The sequence below is a fragment of the Monodelphis domestica genome, chromosome 7, assembly GCF_027887165.1.
Source record: "Monodelphis domestica isolate mMonDom1 chromosome 7, mMonDom1.pri, whole genome shotgun sequence".
Taxonomy (NCBI): Eukaryota; Metazoa; Chordata; class Mammalia; order Didelphimorphia; family Didelphidae; genus Monodelphis; species Monodelphis domestica.
The window spans coordinates 180,975,975-181,002,604 of NC_077233.1; the positions used below are offsets into that span (position 1 = coordinate 180,975,975).

At 36.2% G+C, this 26,630-nt stretch overlaps 1 pseudogene; it reads left to right on the plus strand.

Moving 5' to 3' along the window:
• The first annotated feature begins 3,601 nt into the window (after positions 1–3,601).
• The window catches only part of LOC100025917 (V-type proton ATPase 16 kDa proteolipid subunit c-like), a 34,228-nt pseudogene continuing 11,199 nt past the window's right edge, over positions 3,602–26,630 (plus strand).

Consider the following 26,630-nt stretch of genomic DNA (forward strand, 5'->3'; position numbering starts at 1 on the left):
CTCCCCCAAGCCCTGCATGGTGCACTTATGGGAAGAACTGGAGAAGAGTTAGGCATAGTATGTAGGCATGGATGAGTTGCAGTTTGCATCTTTGGAGGAAATTTCTGCATTAAAGAGACTGAAACTCCATTGGAGTATCATCATCTCTGAAGTGCCTTGCACACAGTAGGCATCTAATAAATGTTTGTTGAATTGAGTTGAATTGAAGTGACAAATCCATTCTTCTAAGGCCATCCTAATAGTCATCCGTCAGTAGTCTGCCTCTTCTGTGCTGTGGTTGATCTGGAGAGGTAGCCTACAGGCAATTAGAGAGCTAGGTTTCTTTGTCACTTCTTTTTTTTTAAATTTTTATTTTTTTAACATTATTTTATTTGGTCATTTCCAAACATTATTCATTGGAAACAAAGATCATTTTCTTTTCTTCCCTCCAACCCCCTCCCACCACCTCTCCCATAGCCCACGCACGATTCCACTGGATATCACATGTGTCCTTGATTTGAACCCATTTCCATGTTGTTGGTATTTGCATTAGAGTGTTCATTTAGAGTCTCTCCTCAGTCATATCCTCTCCACCCCTGTAGTCAAGCAGTTGCTTTTCATCAGTGTTTTTACTCCCACAGTTTATCCTCTGCTTGTGGATAGTGTTTTTTGGATCCCTGCAGATCCGCCCCTTCAGGGACATTGCATTGATCCTAATGGAGAAGTCCTTTACCTTAGATTGTACCACAATGTATCAGTCTCTGTGTACATTGTTCTCCTGGCTCTGCTCCTTTAGCTCTTCATCACTTCCTGTAGGTTGTTCCAATCTCCATGGAATTCCTCCACTTTATTATTCCTTTTAGCACAATAGTATTCCATCACCAACATATACCACAATTTGTTCAGCCATTCCCCAATTGAAGGGCATCCCCCCATTTTCCAATTTTTGGCCACCACAAAGAGCGCAGCTATGAATATTCTTGTACAAGTCTTTTTCCTTATTATCTCTTTGGGGTATAAACCCAGCAGTGCTATGGCTGGATCAAAGGGCAGACAGTCTTTTATCGCCCTTTGGGCATAGTTCCAAATTGCCCTCCAGAATGGTTGGATCAATTCACAACTCCACCAGCAATGAATTAGTGTCCCTACTTTGCCACATCCCCTCCAGCATTCATTACTTTCCATAGCTGTTACGTTAGCCAATCTGCTAGGTGTGAGGTGATACCTCAGAGTTGTTTTGATTTGCATCTCTCTGATTATAAGAGATGTAGAACACTTTTTCATGTGCTTATTAAAAGTTTTGATTTCTTTGGCTGAGAACTGCCTGTTCATGTCCCTTGCCCATTTATCAATTGGAGAATGGTTTGATTTTTTGTACAATTGATTTAGCTCTTTGTAAATTTGAGTAATTAAACCTTTGTCAGAGGTTTTTATGAAGATTATTTCCCAATTTGTTGCTACCCTTCTGAACATTGGTTTTGTTTGTACAAAAGCTTTTTAATTTGATGTAGTCAAAACTATTTATTTTACATTTTGGGACTCTTTCTAAGTCTTGCTTGGTTTTAAAATCTTTCCCTTCCCAGAGATCTGACATGTATACTATTCTGTGTTCATCTAATTTACTTATAGTTTCCTTCTTTATATTCATGTCAGTCACCCATTCTGAATTTATCTTGGTGTAGGGTGTGAGGTGTTGATCCAAACCTAATCTCTCCCACACTGTCTTCCAATTTTCTCAGCAGTTTTTATCAAATAATGGATTTTTGTCCCAAAAGCTGAGGTCTTTGGGTTTGTCATAAACTGTCTTGCTGAGATCATTTATGCCAAGTCCATTCCACTGATCCTCCTTTCTATCTCTTAGCCAGTACCAAATTGTTTTGATAACCACTGCTTTATAGTATAGTTTGAGATCTGGGACTGCAAGTCCTCCTTCCTTTGCATTTTTTTTCATGATTTCCCTGGATATCTTTGATCTTTTGTTCTTCCAAATGAACTTATTTATGGTTTTTTCTAATTCAGTAAAGAAGTTTTTTGGTAGTTCAATGGGTATGGCACTAAATAAGTAAATTAATTTGGGTAGGATTGTCATTTTTATTATGTTAGCTCATCCCACCCATGAGCAATCAATGTTTTTCCAATTGTTTAGATCTAGTTTTAACTGTGTGGAAAGTGTTTTATAGTTGTGTTCATATAGTTCCTGTTTTTGTCTAGGGAGATAGATTCCCAAGTATTTTATATTGTCTAGGGTGATTTTAAATGGTATTTCTCTTTCTAATTCTTGATGCTGAAATGGGTTAGAGATATATAGAAATGCTGATGACTTATGCAGGTTGATTTTGTATCCTGCAACTTTGCTAAAGTTGTTGATTATTTCAAGTAACTTTTTGGTTGATTCTCTAGGATTCCTTAAGTAAACCATCATATCATCTTCAAAGAGTGATGGCTTGGTCTCCTCATTGCCAATTTTAATACCTTCAATTTCTTTTTCTTCTCTAATTGCTACTGCTAGTGTTTCTAGTACAATGTTAAATAATAGAGGTGATAATGGTCATCCTTGTTTTACTCCTGATCTTATTGGAAAGGCTTCTAGGTTATCCCCATTGCAGATGATGTTTGCTGATGGTTTTAGATATATACTTTTTATTATTTTTAGGAAAGGCCCTTCTATTCCTATGCTTTCTAGTGTTTTCAATAGGAATGGGTGTTGTATTTTATCAAAGGCTTTTTCTGCATCTATTGAGATAATCATGTGATTTTTGTCAGTTTGTTTGTTAATATGGTCAATTCAAATTCAATTTTGGAAGAAGACAAAACTCAGGGGCTGCTATGTCAAGAATAGAGAAGGAATTGATTAAAGAGCTTCTTCCATGAGCTTAAACATTCTGTATCTTTATCATGCTATGAAAGAACTCAATAGAATGAACTAAAAAAAACTGGCAATGTGGTTCAGTAGAAAGAATACAGAATTTGTAACAAAGGACTCAAGTTTGAGTTTTACTCTTGTCTTTATATGACCTAAGACAAGGAATGAAAGAAGTTGGACTAAATGACTCCTAAAGTCACTAACATTTCTAAATCTTGGATTAGATGATTGGAAGATTCATTTTTCCTTGAAAGCATTTGAGTGTCTGTTTCAGGCATGCATATTATCCAATTTCAATATTGTGAAATACAGTAGATTGTATATTCCTTGAGGGAAGGGACTGCCTCATTTCTACATTAGAATTCCCAGTTCCTAGCACAGTGATTGGCACATATTAAACAATAAATATTTATAGACAAATTACTTTTCATTATCTTTTTTTGATTCATCAAATATCTTTTGCTTTGAACTCATGGGTCTTCTGTCTTGTTCTGGTATAAATAGCTTTATTGGAGGGAAGACAAGCTCAAGAGTGATTTAAGCAAAACCCCAGCCCTCTCTTCCCCCCTCCCAAGATTTAGTGGAGCTGGTAGAAATCTAGAGCTTTATTTTCTGACTGATTGGATGCAAGCATAGAGCTCTGTGCTAGGTACAGAAGGAGAGACAAGGAGACAAGTATCCAATAAGACTTATCCCCTGCAGTCATACAACATGTATGAGACATACTGCAGTACTAACAGTATGAGACATACTGTGTCTTCCGAGTTCACGCCGTCCCGCCCGTCTACCCACCCTTCAGTCCTTTACCCGCCACCCAGCCCTGTGCCCTTGCCTCTCTCCCCTCGTCCCGTCCACCTTCCGGCCTATCGACCCCGCGCAGACATGTCCGAGGCTCCCGAATACGCGTCCTTCTTCGCCATCATGGGCGCCTCGGCCGCCATGGTCTTCAGCGCTCTTGGTGCAGCTTATGGCACAGCAAAAAGTGGCACTGGTATCGCAGCCATGTCAGTCATGTGACCTGAGCTGATCATGAAGTCAATCATTCCTGTCGTCATGGCTGGTATCATCGCTATTTATGGTCTGGTGGTGGCTGTTCTCATTGCCAATGCTGTGACTCCAGCAATCACCCTATTCAAGAGCTTCCTTCAGCTGGGAGCAGGCCTCAGTGTGGGTACTGCAGTATGTCTCATACTTCCACTTCTCAGTGGAAGTATGAGACATAAACACAGCTATAATGTACAATATTATATGGTAAATGCATTAGAGATATCCTGTACAATATTATGTATGAAGGCTGAGGGGAAATATTGTTATGCACTAAGATGCATTTCTGTTGCCAAAATAAATGAAAAATAAAAGATTTCTTTGGCAAATTTGGTCATCTTGATCTCTATTCAAAGCAAAGCAAGAAAAAACATCTCTTCTGGCACTTTAAGTGAGTTGAAGATGAGACAGTGTTGATTTGAGTCCTTCTTAACTTCAAACAGCAGCTATTAGAAAAATGACAATACCATGGGACAGTGAGGATGCACAGAGGCTTAATTTGCTTAAACCTTCTTAATGCCAAGCCCTTCAAAGAGAGGACCCTCTTGCTTCTAGGAAGTAATACAAAAGGTGACCAGAGAAGCCTTTTAAGAAATCTACCATAGATGGGAAAGAAATCCTGGGCCTGGAAGAAAGGTGAATGCTGAGGCATTTGTTAAATAAAATATAATTCTATTACGAAGCACCATGCCACATCAAGAATTCATTAGAGCTCAGGGCCAATAGCATTTTAGTCATAGAGAATAATAAAAAATAAATAACAAATAAATTTTCAATTCAATAAATATTTAAGTGTAAGAAGCATCATGAAGTAGTGGATAGGGAGCCAACAATGCTTGAGCTGAACCTGGGTTCGAGTCTCATATTCTTCACCTCCCCCATATTGGCTCTGTGACCCTAGTCAAGTTATTTAATTTCTCAATATCCTAGGAAACTCTAAGATTAAAAAGCTGTAGAATAATTACAGAACTCCATTGGTGGAAGAAGTTTCCTCACCAGGAATTGACTGGCTGGTATTGGTTTCTTCTCCTAAAAAAGAAGAATGTACAGTTCTGTGTTAGGTTTTATGAATATATAAAAGGGAATAATTCTTGCTCCCAATGTGCTTACATTCTATTGGGAAGAGGCAGGGACTTGGAGAAGGAAAAGTCTTCCATAAATTCAGAGCAAGTGGTTTAGTTTACCAGGGACAGACAGACAGGCACACACACACACAAATGCAGGTGGTAACGAAAGGATGGAAGTAGTTTCTTTTTGGTTTTGTATGTTCAGAGGTTAGGACAATGCTTTGAACATGGCAAGTACTTAATAACTTAAAAAATGATTAAAAAATAAGAATCAGCTAATGAGTTCTTAAACAACTGACAACTTCTTAAAAATGCACATTTTCAAATACATTTTTACTGATTCTAATAAGATGTTCTTAGCTTAACTGGCTAGTTCTTCCCAGTTAACACTAAATTGTTAAAAGAATCTAGATTTTCTTTTATATGCAAAGAGGATCCAGTTTCATGATACCATTTAGCAAAGATATCTGATGAACAATAGCTGACACTCATATAGAGCTTGAAAGTTTACAAAAAAAAAAACATATGAACATCTCATTATCTCATCCAAGCTTCACAGCACTGTGAAGTACCACAGAAATGATTATTTCTATTTTATATATGAGAAAACTGAGATTCAGAGTAGTCAAGTCACTTGACCTTGGTGACACAGCTAATGTCAGAAGTGGAACTTGAATCCAAATCTTCCCATCTCCAAATACAGCACTCTATATATTACATCATACCACTTCTCTTCCATTTTAAGGAAGTGCTCAGGTCAGCTAATACTCCCTTCACTCCTCTCAGGCTCTGTTTTTGACTTTTTGGGTATTTCCATGGTCTCACCCCACCTCTATTTTTCAGTTTCCTTTTAAATGTTGTCTTTCCTTATTAGAATGTTAGCTCCTTGAGGGCAGGGACTTCCTTTCTGCCTTCATTTCTCCAGTTCTTACCACAGTGCCTGGCATATAGAAAACACATATTAAATGTTTATTGACCTGACTCAAATAACAATGCTGACAAAATGAAAAGAAATTTCTCTGAAAAAAGCAATTGTCTCTGTATCTAGATATACCCAAGTACACATGAACATGACTTCTCTGTCTCTTACTTTCATGTACACACATGGACACATATACATTTTTACATACACATCTCACCTTAGTCTTTTCATATTTCACTTCAAATTATTTCCTTGAACTTTTAGCCAAATCCATTTTTAAGTTAATCTGTTACAGAAAAAAATATACAATAAAGTGAGTGGTAAAAATATTGCTAATGGCTTTTAGCAGCCATTGGGTTTTAGAGAATAAAAGGAGGGGTGTGCGTGCAAAAAAAAAAAAACAATTAAAGTAAGAGACCTTTTGTTTTTGAGATGAAGGGACAAGAATAGTTAGAAATTATTTGGTGAACAAAATGGAACTGCTAAGATGTGTTATTGGCCATTTACTATTGAGATGAAAAAATAGCAATTAAATATATTTACCAGCTATACTTTCCAGAGAAGAGGGATTACATAGTATTCTAGAGAGATCATTAGGTGTGGAGTCAGAGGAGCTGGGTGTGAATCTCATCTCTGTTAACTTATATGTATGATACCAAGCAAATCAAGTATCCTCTGTGGCATTCACTTTACTCATCTGTATTTGAAAGGATTAGATCAGATTATCTCTAAGGTCCCTTGAGCTCTGACATTTTTTGATACGATGAAATGTAACATAAAATATTTTTGCATTTGCTCCAGAGTAAGTGTTCTTTTCTCATCCAGGTCAAGGCAGAAAGCAGATAAATTGACCTTGTATCTAAAGAGTCATCATCATTATCAGTGGTGGCCACATTAATAGCAAGAAACACTTATTGAACACTAGTCATGTACAAGCAGAAAGCAGTCATTACCCACACAAAGCTGGAATTCTACTTAAGGCAGGATTTATTGAGAGAGACATGACTAAGACCACACCTCTGATCTCTTTGGAGCTCATTTCTTCCATCTTTAAAGCATACTAGTGCCCAGGCGCTGAGTTGGTGAGGAGTAGGTTACTCTCCAGTTACATATCCACAAGTATTGTGTTAGCAAGTTACTCAGTTAATTATCTAGTCAAGGGGTTTTAAGTAGCCCAGGGCAATGTCTGAATTAAGCACAAGGTGGTGTTCTAGTTGGATTAACAATCCAAATCTCTTTAATCACTGGCTACCCATGGCATTTTCTAAGATGTTCCTTGTGTCCACTACAAATACTAGGCTGCTCTCCTAAGAAACGTGAGCAACTTCTTAAGGGACTGGTTCAAAAACTGCTTTCGTGTGACCTCTTTATTGTACACTTTTAATTGAATGAGATATTGCTCAAATATTAAAATGCACAACCAGAGCTCCCATTCCATGGAGATCTTTTATTCTCTCAGATTGCTTCTACTCATAGATTAACCCAGTTTGTATATTTAAACCAAAAAATTAATTGTACAGAAAATAATTTGATGAGGAAAATAGACCAACTATTTATTTGTAGGGTTTGTTACTACTAACCATTTCTCTTTTTTAATCCTCTTCGTTTTCTCCTGAATCTTAGCAGCATCATTCATCTATAGTATATAGAAAAGAAATGGAGGAAAGGACATTCATTCTTAATCTAATACACATGGATTAAAAAGAGAAAGGAGTTTCCAGCCAAAAGTGACTTCAAATAGCTAGCAAAGCTGAATGACTGTATCTCGCCACTCCAACCAGATCCAGGTACTGTCTTTGTTCCAGAGTCTCCATGCTCATGTCATTACTTCCAATTTCTCACTTTTTGGTATACCCATCTCCCTTAAGTGCAGTAGATAGGAATGGAATTTAGGTCATAAGATCAGAGGAAGAAAGAGAAGGAAAAAAGCAGAGATCTCATTTTTTTATTCTAATAAGATGGCTTCTGCTTCCATCACAATACTAAAGAAGGAGCAGAAAATAATCATTTGCCATTGCCAAAAATTTTCAGAAATTGCTCCATTAAACAATCTGTCTATCTGACTTTCTTCCATATTATGTCCTGAACCTTTATGATCTCTATAGAGATAAAAATACAAGTAGAGTCACTGGTATGCACATGGAAGCAAATAATGAAAGAAATTTTATTGCATTTAGATATAGATTAATAAATATAGATTAAATGGCCTGGATTTAAATGAAAAAAAAATCAACAACTTGCTATATATTGTGTAAGGCAGTCATGTGTGCTAATCAGAAAATGACCTCTCAGTTTCTTAGTTCTGTAATTTTAGGGAAAATCAGCTTTATTCAGAATTACAGGTAAAGTCCGAGAAACAATAGCAGTTAGGGGCAGCACTGTCTTATACTTAGGAGGGAAAAGAGCTAGAAATTGGCAGTCTCTAGGCATCTACTAAATATATCAATCATGAGTGACATAGTTGAGGATGTACATAGATGTTAGAATTCCTTTTTGTATCAGGAAATCACATTTACATTCAATAATGATTCTAGTGGTTTCTCTGTCACCCATTCCATCCTTAAGAGAAGGGCCCCAGGCTGGTCAAAGTGAATTTTACCATATGACTTTATGCACATCCTATCAGTCCCCTGGATTTCAGTTTCCTCATGTATAAAATAAGGGATTTAGAAGAGATCATCTTTAAGGTTCTTTCTATTTCTGGTTCTCATGAACCTATGCGATTAGAATCAATCAAATGGTTTCTGAGAACACAGCTAACATTGATCATAAAGAGGGATCTCACTTGGCTTCAGGATCCCTTGATGGTGAGGCAAGGGGGATCCTGTTCATTGAATGAAACTTTAAAATATCAGAACCCCATGAGCCTGTATGTGTGGAAGGAGCAGTTGCATCAGGAAGTATAAACTTGGGAAAATAAGGAAAAGAAAGGAAAATTCTCTTAAAAAAATTATAAGTAAGGCCCTAGAAGACTAACGTTTGGATAGGGAGTCCTGGAGTGTTATTGACATTATGATCAGGTATCTGAAGTAGTTTTGTCCAATGTTGTGGGTTATAATATTTCAAATAGGAAATGATAGTTCAACAGGAACACTTGGAGGATAGGAACTCAGGAGACCATTTACTCAAGTAGAGTATTGCCTGTTAGTCTAGGGCACCATTGGTTAATGTTTTTGAGTTTGCATGCCCAAACTGCAACTTCAAGCTGCCTGTGAACCCCCCATATTACCCCAGAGAGTGGAGGGAGGAAGTGCTTGCTGGACAGAGGGGAAAGGCCTGCCAAAATGTCCTTAGGCACTGGGAAGAAGGGGAATGGATCAGTACTCCTCCTCCACTCCCTCCACCCTCATGCTGGATTGTCATGTGTGCCAATACTTCACTACTGCTGCTCTAGGATATCTATTCCAAGGCAAATCTAATTCCATATAGAGTAGATATCCAACTTGGTCATACAGAGCATGCTTCAAAGAAATGAACATAAATCATTTTTTTTTCTCCATCTACTCACTTAATGGGGAATAGTTTCCGCAATTCATATAAGTTGCCTCCAACAGGTTTCATCAAATTCATTACATCAGAAGATACCAGGAGATTTTGCTTATTTGAGTATAGAGGCAGAGAATAATTGAACTACTTCTCTCCTGTTATTTAAATGGATTTTGGATTTTCATGAAATGTTTTTACTTTTGGATTGGTGGCACTTATAAGTTCTGTTAATGGAGAATGTTGTTTTGGTGATTTGAATTACTTATTCCAATAGATCACAATGAACTGGGAACAGTACTGTAGAAGTCCAAGTTCTCAGAATTTGCAGAGGTTCATTGATACTCAAAGAAAACAAACTATATATGTATATGTTTTTTGTAAAAATAACTGTCACATCACTTATCTTGATTGTTTAGTTAGAACAACATGGACACTATAGATTTAGAGAGTAAGTTAAGAAAATGGAGAGCTTTATAACGGCTAGCATAGTGAGGGCAAAGTTTTACAAAAGAGGCAGAACTTGAGTTTAGCCTTGAAATGACACATATTGTCTCTAACTCTATACTAACACTTTCTCAAGTTCAGTGACAATTGTAACCTCAAAGATTTAGCTGCCTAGTTGATTCTGTTCTCTACTTATTGTATGAATATAGTAAACAGTTTAATGACTAATTCAGACAATTCTCTTTCTTCATCTCTGTCTCTTTGGATCTCTTTGTCTCTCATGATTTCCCTGTTCTGGTTTCAGGGACACTCATTTTGTGGATATATCTTTTCTTCTCTAAGAAACTGAGGTTTCTCAACTCTCCTAACAGAAAATATATTAGTGCTGGTTATCAAAGGATTCAGCTTCAAACCCTGCCTCTGACTTTTGTGACCTTGTTCATTTCACTCTGTGATCCTTGGCTTGTCCATCTATAAAATGATAAGGTAAAATAGATGGTGTCTGGTATCCGTTACAACTTAAAATCGATAATTCTGTGTTCCTACGATGGTTTACAATTACATAACAACCACTAACATAAGGCAAGAGGCCTACAAAAACACAGGTGGAACAGAATAAGTCTTCTCACTTCACAACAGGTTGCCATGTCTTTGCTTCCACAGGAGTCCAACCTGTTCTGTTTCTAGAATTTTTTTTTTTAATGATTAACTGAGGAATTCAGTCTCCTTTAAAATAATTTACAAGAAAAAGTGGGGGGAAAGGCAAATCTGGGCCATCTTTCAATTTTCATTAATTGTCTTCATTCTATAATCTAAATAGGTAAAGATCAGTTTAAAGAATTAACTGACCACTGTGCCCATGATACTACCAAAAGAGAACAATTTTGTGAGAAGATACAGTCCTCACCCCCATGAAAATTATAGCAGAGTCAGGAGATTTGACATACACATGTGTAACTTCATTGTAAAACAATATATGATAATTGATTTAGATACAAAGTGATATATAAGCAGGAAAGGGCAAGTGGTTGCTACTAGTTTGGAGAATCAGGGAGGATATGGAAGAAGCATGAAGAAAGAGAAGATTCATAAGACAAGACAAGCATGCAAACCAAAGTAAAGGACCTTAGTTGTCAATCAAGGTGAAGATTCCAAAACAGAATGTTCCCAAGAAAGGCAGTTGGAGTCTGGCCAGGAGAGGAAGGGGGAGAGAGCTTGGTGGCTCTGACAGAATGGTAGAGAAGAAGCTGGGATTTCTAGCTTTGAATTATTTCTCTTGATTATGGGGAGAGACTCCCTTGGTTTTTGTCTGAAGGGGGAAGAAGCTGAGAACTGATCCTTGTTACCTTCTGTCCCAGGCTTAAGGACCCTTGGGGGGGCTTCTGGAATTAATCTGAGAAGAAATTAATCTTTGTTGGTGGCTTTGTGTAATAGGAAGAAGAAAGAAGATTTAACAGTTGTCCTCCATCTCTCTGACTGTCCCTGAGTCACGGTTATAATAGGACTGACATTTCCCAAAATCCTCCCAATCCTCCTTATAGATTAGGTTCACCCCTATCCCTCTTACCTCAATCCTTATCCTGTTGTTCCCAATAAACTCCCTTACTTGAGAAAAGAAGAGTGAAGAATATTTCTCTTAAATCTCATAGTTCCCCTGAGTTACTTAGAAGGTGGCTGACTAAGACCGGGGGAGTGGAAAGGGAGGCAGAAAGGGTGTGGGTGGAAACTGGGAGGTGAAGGGAGGAGAAGGGTAGGAAATATCTTGACTTATTAGCCATTAGAGATCAATAGGCAACCCCAGAATACCCCAGAGTACCCCTCTAGCAGCATCTCTCTATCTCTCATCTATCTCTATTATAACCAGGCACTCTCGGGTGTCTCTTAGCAGCTCTCTAGCAAACAGAGTATAATCCAGTTATTACAACCTGAAATAGTTCCACAGATTCTGTCTTTATTACAATTGGCATCTTGAAGTTTGATTGAAGCCCACAATCCTTTTACAGGCAGAGTAGAATAAGAAAGAAACAGTGTTTAGACAAGTTATTTGTGGATTTGTGATTGTGGCTGTCATTGCCTGTTTTGGAGTCTACCACATTTTGTACAGCAGAATTACCCATATGGAAATTGAAACTATTGATTATATTGGCAACATAACAATGTCTGTTTTGCAGTTGCCATTCCAAAATGAACTGGTACTCTGGCAGGTCCTGGCCCAAGTGTATGTGATCTTTATGGCTGTCCTTCAAACTCTAACTGAAGTTAAGAAGATCTTTAGATTTGTGGTTCCCCTTAAGGCAGAAAAGATATTGACCATCGATAACAACCTAGAAAACATGATTAAGGCTGTGTTTGAGCAATTGATTAAGGAAAAAGGGCTAGATCTGGTTATGGGCAAGGACAATGAGCAAACAGAGAATGTACCTCAGGAAAATGGAGGTGACAATGAGAACAAGCCTGACTGTGAACCTGAAAAACTCTGACCACTAAAAGAGGTCACTAAATTGTCCAGTAATGCTGGTGCTCTGAACTCCAAAGCCCATAGACAATTCTCAACACAGGACCTTGAATCCATAAAGAGCTGTTTTCCTAAATTTGTAGAAAATCCTTTCAAATCTCTAATGGAGTTGAAACGGGCTTTCAGGATCTTTGATCCTGATTTTGAAGATGTAGAGTTCCTCCTATTAGAACTGTTCAGCCCCCATGAACAGAGACAATTCTTGGAGAAGACTAGATGCGATAGTAATTTTACTAGCTGGCCAATTGTAGAGCAAAGGGTATATATGAACTTTGCTAATCCTACTTGCATGTCCTACCTAAGAAAATGCAGGGAGGATTTGCTACAGGCCATAAAACAATGCTGTTCAAAACCTAATGCATGGGCTAGGCTTGACAAGATCTTGCAGAATAAAGGGGAACATCCTGCCACACACATAGACTATCCGTCAGAGATGGACCATCTTAGGTCTAAAAGCCGATAGTGAAGAGTCAGCTAGTCATGTCCATAGGCAATTTCTAAGGGGTTGTACACCTAATTTGAAAACGTTTTTCAAACACTATTTCCCCAAGTATGATTCAGTCTTTCTGATAGAATTGTGGGAGTCAGCAAGTTACTTGCATGAGAATAATTCAGAACAAAGTAAACAAGTTCAGGACTTAAAAGAAAAGTTAGAAATGACAGAGAATGATCTTAAACAAAAGGAGATTGAAGAAATCAAAAATCTGAACACAGTTAGGATTTACACAACATCTAGTTACAAGAAACCTAGTTACAAGGTAAAAACAGTGCAGAGAAAAACTAGGGAATGTTTCTTTTGTCACAGGAAAGGTCACTTGATTAGAAATTGTTTTTTAAAGAAGAAACATGAGATTAATAACAAGAACACACAAAATGCAAGTCTCAGGGTTTACTGACCAAGGTAGGCTGGCTTCGTCTGTCCTAGGTTGAAGGACCTTTGGGGGCTTCTGGAATTAATCTGAGAAGAAATTAACTTTTGTTGGTTGTTTTGTGTTATTGGAAGAATAAAGAAGACTAAACAGTTGTCCTCCATCTCTCTGACTGTCCCTGAGTCACAGTTGTGACAGGACTGACAATTTCCATAATCCTCCTAATTCTCCTAATAGATTAGGTTCACCCCTATCCCTCTTACCTCAATTCTCATCCTGTTGTTCCCAATAAACCTCCTTACTTGAGAAAGGAAGAGTGAAGAATATTTCTCTGAAATCTCATAGTTCCCCTGAGCTGCTTAGAAGGCGGTTGACTAAGACTGGGGGAGAGGAAAGGGAGGCAGAAAGGGCGTGGGTGGATATGGGAGGTGAAAGGAGGAAAAGAGTAGGAAATATCTTGACTTATTAGCCATTAGAGATCAATAGGCAACCCCAGAATACCCCAGAGTACCCCTCTAGTAGCATCTCTCTATCTCTCATTATCTCTCATCTATCTCCATTATAACTAGGCACTCTCGGGTGTCCCCTAGCAGCTCTCTAGCAACCAGAGTATAACCCAGTTATTACAACCAGAAATAGTTCCACAGATTATCTCTTTATTACAAGGAGGTGATATTTAATTGCAGGTCCACTGTGACAAGCACCATTTCAAAGAAATGCTTGGTCTAACAAAGCTATTTCTATGACCTATAAAAGTGAAGTATTGTTCATATGTTTTAAAACAAATAATTTATAAGCATAAGGAGTAATTCTCTATGAATGATTACATGTCAAATAACATGTGATAACTGCTTTAGTTATATCAAAGTGTAACATAAAGGAAAAAAAGTTACTAAGTTGGGGGAATCAGGAAAATATTCATAGAGGAAGTAACATTAAATAGCAGGTCCTTTGCAACAAGTGCCATTTTAAAGAAATGTACTATATAACAGAATTATTTCTATGGCTTATAGAAGCAATGTATTGTTGATGATTCATTTTCATAAAGAATAATTCTGGACACTATTGTCCACGTAATAGTCTACATAATGACAAAACTTGATTGCCTGCAGTTTTCATTACAAATAGGGAGTATAAAACTTTACAATTCATCTTGCTCTCTAGTAATAATCATCCTTCATTTCCTTTAAAACTTCCTCCTCAGCTCCTATATCCTTAACATCTAAATACTCTCCTATCAAATCTGTACCTATTCTCTAAAGCCACTGTATTTTTCAAACCCGTCCTCTTCTGTTTGTTCACATAGTCACCCCCTAGCTCAATTTACCATCATCTTTTGCTTAAGTAAATACAATAGCTTTTTCTTCCACACACAATAGTTTTTTAAATAGTTTCCCTCCTTCCTTGTCTTTCATTACTCCAACCTGTCTTTTACATCCCTGTCAAAGTGGTTTTCTTAAAGTGAAGTTCTACCCATGTCCCCCCAATTCCCCACCTCCACTCAATGAACTCTAGGGACTCTCTTTTGATGTTAGGATCAAACATAATGGGAAAAGGAAATTTCTCCTCTCTTCTTTTCACTACTCATACCTGTTGCAAGTTTCCGAACTTGAAGCAAGGACTGTGTGAGGAAAATCAGTGGATAAATTTAGTCACAAGGGTAGAACAACAGCCAGAAAAATGGAGCAATGGAGTCAAGAATATCACGAAACCAGGAAGGCAGCATGATCTTTCCTACACCCCCTGGACTGCTCCCAGGATTGTTCCCTGGTGGCCCAGGCAAATTAGAAAACCATGATTGGCTCCTGAGATGTCACACGTGAAGGGCAGAGATTAGGCTAGATAAATTGAGTCAGGGAGGGATCTCCTGGGCTCTGGACTTCTGTGTTTATGGATGACTGCTCTCCTCAGTGTTGGCATGATAGGGGGCCCAAAATGGTGGCTACAGATTAGAAAGCTAAGTACCTCACTCCTTTTATTCAGTCTACTTCCTACTCTTTTGGATTTAATAAATTATTATTCTATAGCCAATCTCTTACATTGAATTTTTTAAATAATCCCCAGTTTGGCATTTAAAACACGTTACAGCCTGGTTATAACCTATCTTTGATGATGATAATGATGGTGATAACTAACACACACACACACACACACACATATATATATATTTATAAGATCTTCTAAGTACTTTAAAATATTACCTCATTTGAACTTTACAACAACCCTGAAAGGTAGGTGCTACTTATCACCATTTTTTCAGATAAGGAAACTGAGGTAGACAGAGATTAATTGACTTGTCCAGGATCACACACAGCTAATCAGTGTGTGATGCTACATTTGTATTTACTTATTTCTAGTCTTATTATACAATACCTATATATTTATTCACCTTTTTGCATAAGATAAACCTTATTTCTATTATTTACATACAAAAACAACTAAAATGCTCAAACATGTTTGAGAAATTAGGATGCCATCCATTAAAAAATAATAAACTATATTGGTATAGTGCTTACTATGTGCCAAGTACTGGCATTGGAAGCTAAATGCTTAACACTTATTACCTCATTAAGCAGTACCTTATAAAGAAAGAGGAATGGATTTAAAGAGAATCTTTCCTGTTGAGCTGAAATCAGAGAGTTTATTTCTACTCATTGATTTCACATTGTATATGATGAATATCAAGGTCAGATAGGTGATGCAGTAGATACAATGGGGCCTGAAGTCAGAAAAAATAAATTTTTCTTGAGTTCAAATCTGGCCATGGACACTAGCTGTGGGGTCCTTAATTTTGTTGGCCTCAGTTTCCTCATCTGTAAAATGAGTTGGAGGAGGAAAAGGCAAACCACTTCAGGATCTTTGCCAAGAAAATCCTAAAAAATACATTACAAAAGTGGGACATGACTGAAATGACTGAACAACAGCAGCAAAAACGCTGAATATCAAAACATATGTCTGTTAGAAGCACATTGAGACTAGTGATCATTTCATTAGTGATATTAGTATACTTAGCATTTAACAGACTGCCTGACACTTAAGAGGTACTTAATAAATGTTTGCTGACCGACTTACCTATATTGTTGCATTATGTTTTTTCAGAAAAAAAATGTATCTTAAAAAAAGAAATCCACATGCTTTGTTAGCTACATCAATTAAATTAAATTAACTGGATAATATACATTAATAAGCAATTATAAACAACTATCCCCTATCTTTCAGGACATCTGAAGGTCTTTTCTTTTTGTTTTTCATTTTTTAGAGATAATGAAGCATATTCAATTACCTTTATTTCATTAAAATATGATGATTAATTATTTTAGTGAAAGCAAAATATTATACTATTAATAGGTAAATTAAATATCAACATTTTGTTTTATCTCACTTATTTAATCTCTACTTTTTGAATGTTTTAAAATGTTTTACTATATCAACCTAAGGTCAAAATAGATATATGATTTAGATATAAAGAGTGATACCATAACTAAATTAGGAGAACACAGAATAGTTTACCTGGCAGATCTTTGGAAAAGGGAAAAAATTATGACCAAACAAGAGATAGAGAGCATTATGAGATGTAAAATGAATAATTTTGATTATATTAAATTAAAAATATTTTGAATAAATGAAACTAATGTTAAGATCAGAAAGGTAACAACACACTGGGGAAAATTTTATAATAATTTCTCTGATAAAGGTCTAATTTCTCAAGTTTATAGAAAACTAAGTCAAATTTATAAGAATACAAGCCATTCCCCAATTGACAAATGGCCAAAGGATATGAACAAGCAATTTTTAGATGAAGAAATTAAATCTATGGATAATCATATGAAAAAATGTTCTAAATAACTCTTGATTAGAGAAATTCAAATTAAAATAATGTTAAGGTACCACGTCACCCCTATTAGAATTGCCAATATGTCTGTAAAGGAATAATATGTTGGAGGGGATGTGGCAAAATTTGGACACCAGTGCATTGTTGGTGGAGTTGTGAACTGATTCAACTATTCTGGAGTTCAATTTGAAACTATGCCCAAAGGGCTATAAAACTGTGCATACCCTTTGATCCTTTAATATCACTACTGGGTCTATATCCAAAAGAGAAATAAAAAAGGGGAAGGGACTTACTTGTACAAAAATATTTATAGCAGCTCTTTTTATAATGGTAAATTATTAGAAACTGAGGGGCTGTCCATCAATTGGGGAATGCCTGAAGAAATTGTGATACATATTGGTGATGGAATACTATTGTTCTATAAGAAATGATAATCAAGATGATTTCAGAAAAAGTTGGAAAGATCTGTAGGAACTGATTCAGAGTGAAATAAGCAGAATGGGGAGAACATCATACACAATAACAGCAATATTATATGATGATTATCTGGGAAAACTTGGCTACTCTCAGCAATGAGATGATCTGAGACAATCCTGACTTAGGAGGAATGCTAACTATCTCCAGAAAAAGAACTGTTGGACTCATCTTTCATATCAGTGTATTTATGGTCTTATTTGGGGTTTTGGTTGTGTATGAGTGTGCTCTTACAGAAATGACCAATATGGAAGTGTATGTTGCATAACAATAAAATAAAATAAAAATGTATATGATAGTTTATACTTTAGTTTGGTAGTATATACATATAATTTATAGTCACTCATAGAGTGTGCTCAAACATATTTTTCTTTAAAAATTTTTATATTTCATTTTCTAATTACATGTAGTAATAATTTTCAGCATATGTTTTCTGAAATTACAAGATCCAAATTATCTCCTTTTCTCCCTTCTCTCTCTCCTCTTGGGGATGGTCAGTCATTTGATCTAGGTCAGATATCTTTTTCTCATGAGGTCTTATGATCAAAAAATTGATAGACCTCTGGTGGAAGGGATAGAGAACCAGCCTTAGGATTTAGAAAACCTAGGTCTAAGCCTAGCTTCTCACACATCCTAACCTCTTAGTGTCCCCAGAAACACTCTAAGAATCTGAGCTGGTTAGTCAGTAAGCATTTATTATGTATCTACTATGTTCCATGCACTGTGCTACATTATATAATTGAAGATGTAGGCACAGATTTGCATTGATTAAGGTAACTGTTTTTTAGAGTCTTTAAGAAAATCACAGGATTTGTCCAAAAAGTTAGGTAAGGTGAATTAAGGGAAATTAGAAGATCATAATAATAATTCATTTTTATATAGCATTTTATGTAGATGATCTCATTTGAGCCTCACAACACCTTTGTGAAGTAGGTGCTATTATTATTGCTATCTTATAGATGAAGAATGATAGAGGTAAACTATCTTGAGTAGGGTCATATAGCTACTAAGTGTCTGATGCAGGCTTTCAACTCCAGCCATCCTGGTTGTTTAAATCCAGCACTCTGTTTCCTATACCACCTGTTTGATGGATACAAATGAGTTTTAAAAAGCATATTAAGCACTTACTGTGTTCTAAACACAAATAGAAAAATAGTTACACTCCCTGCTCTCAATGAGCTCACGTTCTAACCAGGGATAAGAGTAGATACAATACATAAGAAAGCTCAGTGGCACAAGGAATTGCAAGGTCTAAGGTCACTTTGGGCTCAGCACCATATCAGATGCTGGTGCTCAGGGACGTAGAAGGCAGAGTCATGGCAAATGGTAAGTCTTGGAGAATTTAGGATGTAGTGGTAGACAATAGGAGATGGTGATCTTCCATTTCATCAACATAATTTAAATTGGTGACTCTCAGCTTCTCCCAAGTGGAGCGACCAACAATGGCTCTTCTTGTCCTTTTTCTTTAAAGAGTCTCAGTGGCCTGGAGGTTGGGAAATGAGATGAAGAGAAGGCAATGTATTGACTGGCTGAATTGTCTGACATCTTAGCAATAATAAATGAGAAAAAGAAACCAACCAGCCAAATTAACTTAATCTGGGTGACATATTGTAACCAGTTAAAATTTAGGAATATGGGGAGACTGAGGCAGGTAGAAATTAGTTTCTCTCTGCGAGTATTATATTTTTTAGAGGTTTATTAAAGATTAAGGATTAAAGAATATACAAGTAAGAAACATGTGCCTAGGCCAGAGGCCTAGACAAAATAAACTCACATCATGGAAGAGATGCCTCTGCTCCAAAACGGAAGTCCAAAAAAGAGAAAAGAGCCCCAAAAACCTTTGCCACCAGCTTAAATCCTTCCTCGATCTCGGCCCACCTCAGAATTCCCATGAGATTACAAAGCATTTTGGGGAAGTGGAGCAAAGGCTTGTGGGGATTGTAGTCCTGTATTCGAGTCTATTTTTTACAGATTGATGCCTAGTAATAGAATTGAGTTTGGATGTTTTTCTATTATGCTCAGTCTTTCCAAGGCCTATCATCATATACTTGTATATTTACTACAGGAAGTAAATGGGGAAGGAGAAGGGAATGAGCATATTTATAGTGCCAGGCACTGTGCTAACTACCTTTTTTAAAAATAAAAATTATTAATTCCTTACAACAAACTTGTAAGGTAGGTGCTATTATTACCTGCATTTTAAAGTTGGAAAATCCAAGACAAATAGACATTTAATTTATTTAATTTGTGTTACACAGCTAGTAGATAGCTGAGGTTAAATTTGAACTCAGGTCTTTTTGACTCCAGGCCCAACATTCTATACCACACCATCAGATGCCTTAAGAATAGGAACCAAGGAAAAGTTTCTGTCTTCTAATTAAAAGACATGAGCATCATCATAGTTGCTTTCTTTAAGGAAGCCCTAAACATGCTTATTAGAAAAAGACAACTTATAGTCATAGCCTAGGTCCAAATGGAATAAGACATGGATTTTTGAAGTTTGAAGGGACCTAAATGTCTATATAAATCCATTCCAGACAAAAAAATGAATCTCCACTACAATATAACAGATAAGTGATCCAGCTTCTTTTCCTCCTTAAAACTCTTACCTTCTGCCTTAGAATCAATACTGGTTCTAAGTCAGAAGAGTGGTAAATGCTAGGCAATAGGGGTTAAGTGACTTGCCCAGCATCACACAACTAGGAAGTATATGAGGCCACATTTGAACCTAGGACCTCCCATCTATAGGCCTGTCTCTCAATCCATTGAGTTACCAAGCTGTCCCTGATCCAGCTTCTTTTTAAAGACTACCATTATGGGGAAACTTCCAGAGCCAACTTATTTCACTTTGGAAGAACACTAATTGGAAGAAAGTTTCCTTTCTCATAATATTAACACTAAATTTTCCCTTGCCTTTTAATTTTCTACTCATTGTTCCTACCAACCATTATGGTCTCTACTAGTTTCTCTTTCCAGTGAATCAATTAAACAATAAGCATTATTTAATGTGCACTAATGTGCAAGGTGCCTTGCTAGGCACTGAGGAAAGACAAAAACAGTCATACAGTCCCTAACTTCAAGGATGTTATATTCTATTAGGTTAAATAGCTACAGTTTCTTTAACTGTCATCAAATGTCATGGACTTAAGTCAATTTACCATTTATCTCTTTAGCCTACAAACAACTTTTCTGGGTACTTGAGATTCTCAGAACTGAATACAGTATTCCAGATGTTTTTCTGCAATAGATTTGAAGTTTCCCTTCCTCAAACTGTACCCTGTCCTACTTAAAAGGAAATTTCATGCTGAAACTTTTAGGAACTTTTATAGAAAACTAATTGCATTTTAATATTTGATGGGTCCTGAAATTGTGTGCATATGCACGCATGTGTAGTGTGTGAAGAATTAGTGTTAATTTTAAGATAATTATTTTATTTCTAGCATTTTGTAAGGTATATGAATGGCGAACTAAAGGGACCTTCTGGAATTGTGCCCTCTAATTACCTGAATAGTATTCTGAATGGTTTCACTTTGCAGGGAAACTGTCAAGACTTCAGTTTTCCTCAAGCTTTATCAAATGGACTGTTTTGGAGGAAATGTTGCTAGTTTTTTGAAAGTGACATTAGCTAAGTGATTAATTGGTTATAATCTCGGTCTACCTATGTTCCCAGGTAGAGAATATCAACTTCTATTGAAATCAGTTAGGTGGAATGGGACAGAATGCCACCTGGTGTACCCACACTTCCATTTAGAACCAATTTTAAAAAGTTTCTCTTTGGGAAATAAACACAATAACACCATCTTGCATTGTTTTATTTTGTATTGGGGATACATTTTAACTATCTCATCCAAACTGGAAGTATAATGGCCACTCACTATCCTGATCCCACTGTAGATTGGCAAGGCAATTTTGACTTGCTTTCTTTCTGACCTGGGCTAGTTTACTCTTAGCCAATCTGCTGTCTCTTTTCCAATTTCCAACCCCTGCTCTTAGAAGCTCACTACATTGGTGTTAGACTTAGTGATGACGTCTAATTGGCTTTAGCTAAATTACAGCTCAGAACTCCCAAACTCAAGCAATCTACTAGCCTTATTCTCCTTCAGTAGTAAGTGATTATAGTTACTTATGACCATGCTATGCTAATTGCTTGATAATATGCCTAGTTTCACTTTATTTGGGTATTTAAGAAGAGCCAACTCAAAAAATCCAATTTTTGGAATTTATTATAAGAACTAGGAGGGACCAGAGAGGCCATCTGGTTCAATTTTCTCATTTTACAATTGAGAAAACAGATATCCTAAGAGACTAAGTAACTTACCCAGTAAGTTGGATCACAGGATCATATATTTTTAGAGTTGAAAGGCTATTTAGCCTAATCACCCTATTTTAGAGTAGAAGAAAACAAGACCTAGGGAGGCTAAGCAATTTGCTTAATGTCACACAGGTAGTAAATAGAAGAGGTAGTATTGGAATCCAAAATATCTGACTCCAAATCCAAAGCTCTTTCCAAAACATAGTTGCTTTATTCTCAACTTTGCTTAGTAATAATCTCAGAATAGAGTCTCCTGAAATACAGTTATTGTAGGTTTTCTTAATGGTTCTAGAGTTTCAAAACTGTAAAATTTTTAATTTTTCAGGAAGATGATGTAGATTAGTAGTACATTATTTTCTTTCTCAGTGTGGGCTTCTTTTAATTGATGATGCCTGCTAGCTTATTTACCTTTATTTCCCAATGGAATAAAAGGTAATCTTTTCTCTTGTGTGACTATAGTGTGGAGTAGGCTTAATTCTGAAAACTAAATTTGGTAATCCAAAGACATTGTCATTTATTAGCACTTCTGGGCCCCTGGCTGATTAAAGAAACACTGTAAAATAATTGCATAGATTGTGAGGCCTGCAGAACTGTAGTTCCTTAGGTTCACTGATAATAACTACATTCCTAAAATAAGTATGAATAAATGGTATTTCATAGAATTAAATAAGTCTATGAAGAATCACAATTCCAGTGTCTCAAGTGAATCTGCCCTGAGAAATTGGAAGAGGCATCTTGAATTTAAATTTCTTAACAAAGAATGGTTAAAAGTGAGAGACCAAAAAAAAAAGAAAGAAAGAAAGAATGGGAGAGAAATCTTAATACAAGTAAGCAATCAACTATTCATAGAGTTCTTTTTAATATTTTACATAAAATTGTGATAGTATTGTGCAATATGATACTATTAAAGCAGGAGGAAGAATATAAGGAAAGAAGGAAGGAAGGAAAAACTAAGCAAATGGATCTTAAAAAGAGCCCACAAATTTCAGGACTCACTCAAGTGAAATGAGAAAGATCATTCACTAAAAGAACATGGGTATAGCTTCTGGGGATATACTTACTCATGAATGAAACACATGTATCATAGGAAGAGAAAAAGTATGTCTTTGTCACTTTTAAAATTCAGGAAAATAGAAAACAATAAATTTTCTGATCCCCAGGCCTTGAATAGCATGTGATCTGCATTACTCTTAAGCTTTTATCATGTACTGTTTTGTACTACAGCTATTTGTGTATATGTCATATAGCCAATAGTGTCCTACAGCTAGCTCATATCAACTCACAACAGCAAATTGTTAAATTTTCAGTGTGAGCATTTATACCTGGGAAATTGCCAACTGCCACAAAAAGAGACTTGATTTATTGTTTTGTTGACTGTTTAGACTTAAGAAAGGGTTGGAGAAAATGTTAATAATGTAGATTAAACTTTTAAAAGTGCATTTTTTTTCAGAGAGCCTGTTGTTCAACACTCATTAGCACACCCTTCTTCGCCATAATAGTACTGAGTTCCACAAAGATGTCTCATTTCATCTTTGTCTTCTCTCTAGCACCCAATATATAGTACTTTGTACACTGGAAATTGTATAAATAAAGGAATTCTAGTGAAACTAGACATTGGCTTAGAGATTTCAATTCTCACCTCAGTGTAGCTGCATAAGCCTTACTTTATACCTAGAATATACTTCTTCCTCATCTTTACCCTTCAGAATCCTCATCTTACTTCAGGTGACACTTTCTCCATGAAGCCTTCTCTGATCTTCCAATTGATCATGTTCTCTGTCTTCCCAAATCATCTTTTGATTAATGTCAATGTTGCATCCTCCCAAGTAGAATGAAAGTTCCCCAGGGAAGGCATTGACACTTTTTAATTTTGTCTTTCTATTTCCAGCCCTTGGCACAATGTACCAAACATAGAAGGTGATTAATAAATGTTTGTTGGGGTTGTAAGAGCAAGTTTAGATATAAAATATTGTTTTGCCACTTGAAGAACTCTTATTGTTTTGCTATCTAATGGAACCTGAATTAACTCCCAGGTTATGGTGAGTAATATGGTTAAGAACTGGAAAATGGCTAAAACCCAGTAACCAATCTGGTTTTTGTTCCAAGAGAGAATCTAATTAAGAATATTAACTCTTAGATTAATGGTGTTTTCCTGGCAATGCTGATATTTTCCCCTAGATTACTGGGAGTATGGGAGTACTCAGTCAGATGTATAATGGTTTAGACAAATGACTGTGGTACCTATAGACCTCTACTTCCATCAGGGACTCAAAATAATGGAAATAGGAAAGAGAGAAAGATACTCTTCCCTTTAGCTTCACATTCAATATCACAAAGTCACAATCCAAAGTAATAGAAGGCCAATAGCATGCTGAGGTTACTGCCATCTATATTTGATTTACTAACAAATTTTCTATCATACTCCCCATAGACAATGTTTCAAAATCTTTTCTTTCTCTCTTAAAACCTCTCACAATTTGTCCTTTTCAAATGGAACATAAACTCTTTGAGGAACTGTTTCATTCTTGTCTTTTGTTCCCATTCATTTTTGTTGTCATTTTCCTTTTCTGTCATATTGGCCAACCTGATAGGTATGAGGTGGTACCTAAGAGTTGTTCTAATTTACATTTCTCTATTTAATAGTGATTTAGATCATTTTTTCATATTACTATAGATAGTTTTGATCTCTTTGTCTGAAAATTGCCTATTCATATCCTTTGACCAACTACCAGTTGGAGAATGACATATTTTAATAAAATTGACTTGGTTCTTGATAGATTTGAGAAATAAGACATTTATCAAAGATTCCCCCTCCCCACCCCCAGATTTCTTCTTCCCTTCTAATGTCAGTTGCAATGGTTTTGTTTGTATAAAACCTTTAAAATTTAATATAATCAAAATTATCCATTTTACATTATATAATATTTTCTCTCTCTTGTTTGGTAATAAATTTACCCCCTTTCTATAGATCTGACAGATAAACTATTCCATGCTCCCCTCATTCGCCTACAGTATCATCCTTTATGTCTAAATCATATACTCATGATAACCTTATCTTGGTTGATAGTGTGATATTGCTTTTTTCCCCCTAGTTTTTGTCATATTGTTTTTCAATTTTTTCAATAGTTTTTGTCAAATAGTGTGTTCTTGTCCAAAAATTTTGGATCTTTTGATTTCTCAAACACTAAATTATATGGTCACTTGTCACTATTATTATGTACCTAATCTATTGCACTAATCTACCACTCTATTTCTGGGCTGATAAAAGATTTTTTTTTGTTTATCACTTAGTAACATAGTTTAGAATCTAGTACTGCTAGACAACCTTCCCTTACATTTTTTTCATTGATTCCCTTGATATTCTTGACATTTTATTCGTCCAGATGAATTTTGTTATTATTTTTCTAGGTCTAAGAACTTTGTGACTTTGTGGCAGTTTGATTGGCATAGCACTGAATAGATTAATTTAAATAGGATTGTCATTTTTATTATATTGACTTGGCCTACCCCTGAGAAATTACTATTTTTCCATTTGTTTAGATTTTACTTTAGATCTGTGAGAAAAATGTTTTGTAATCATGTTCCTATAGTTCTTGTGTTTGTTTCAACAAATAGATTTTCAAACTTTGCTTTAATGTTCTTTCATTTATATAGTTTGTGATCATTGTGTATATTGTGTTAGTTTTTTCCATTTAAAAATCCTAATCTTTATCATCCTTTATAGCATAATGAAATTCTTTTAGGTGAAAAAAATTGTGCAACCATTCCCCAACCAGCGAGTACAACCTTTGTTTAATTTTTTGCTTCTATTATGATATGTTATATTAGTTCCATTATGTATATTTGGGTGGAAATGGAGCTATTATGTCTTTCTTTTCTTTGTGGTTTATAATGATATCCATATATATATGTATATATTATTAGTAAAGATATAAAAGAGATTATACGCCATAGTATCAAACTCTCTGGATCAAAAGAAATGCATAATTTAGTGAATTTCTTCATGTAATTCCAAATTATTATCCAGAATGGTTGGACTCAGCTTCACCAACAAACTATATTTCTTTGCATGGCTATCTTTCCATGTCTCACTAAATACCATCAATTACTTAAACATATTTTATGCATTTATTCAAAATTCACTGAGAGTCCATAGTGTGACAAGGAAATCACTTTAAAAGACTGATATATATTAATTTAAGGTCGCCAAGGAATTCAGCTATGTAATTCCTAAATGAAAACTCAAGTCAGCAGTCAACCTTTTATGGAGTTTTTAATTACAAACAGGAGGAAGAAAGGTATTAGAGAGAGAGAGAGAGAGAGAGAGAGAGAGAGAGAGAGAGAGAGAGAGAGAGAGAGAGAGAAAGGGGAGAGAAGGGAATAGGGCTTAAATACCCCCTCTGTTTAGGCTGGGCCAAAAGGCCCAAGCCCTTAGATAGCTGAGGCAAAGAAAAGAGATCAGTCCCTATCACTCACGTGACCAAAATGGAGAAACAGTCTCAGGGGCCTCCACCTCCAGCCTCCTTCAGAGCAAAACTTCTCAGAGCACCACCTCTCAGAGCAAAACCTCTCAAACTCCCCCAGTCCTCAGACCTCGCTATCTTTAAGGAAACCATCTAAGTTCCCTCCCCTCAGTTCTCACATCTACCAATCACTGTCCATGTCTTCCCTGTGCCAATGGTGGCTCTAGCTTAACCCAGGACCGCCCAGAGGTCTGTGGCTTTGCACATGTCTGTTGAAGGTCATATTCTCAAATAATTAAATCTTGATCCTTTGCTGCAGCCCTTCCTAAATCCTTTTACTCTGAGTAGGGTGGAAATTGT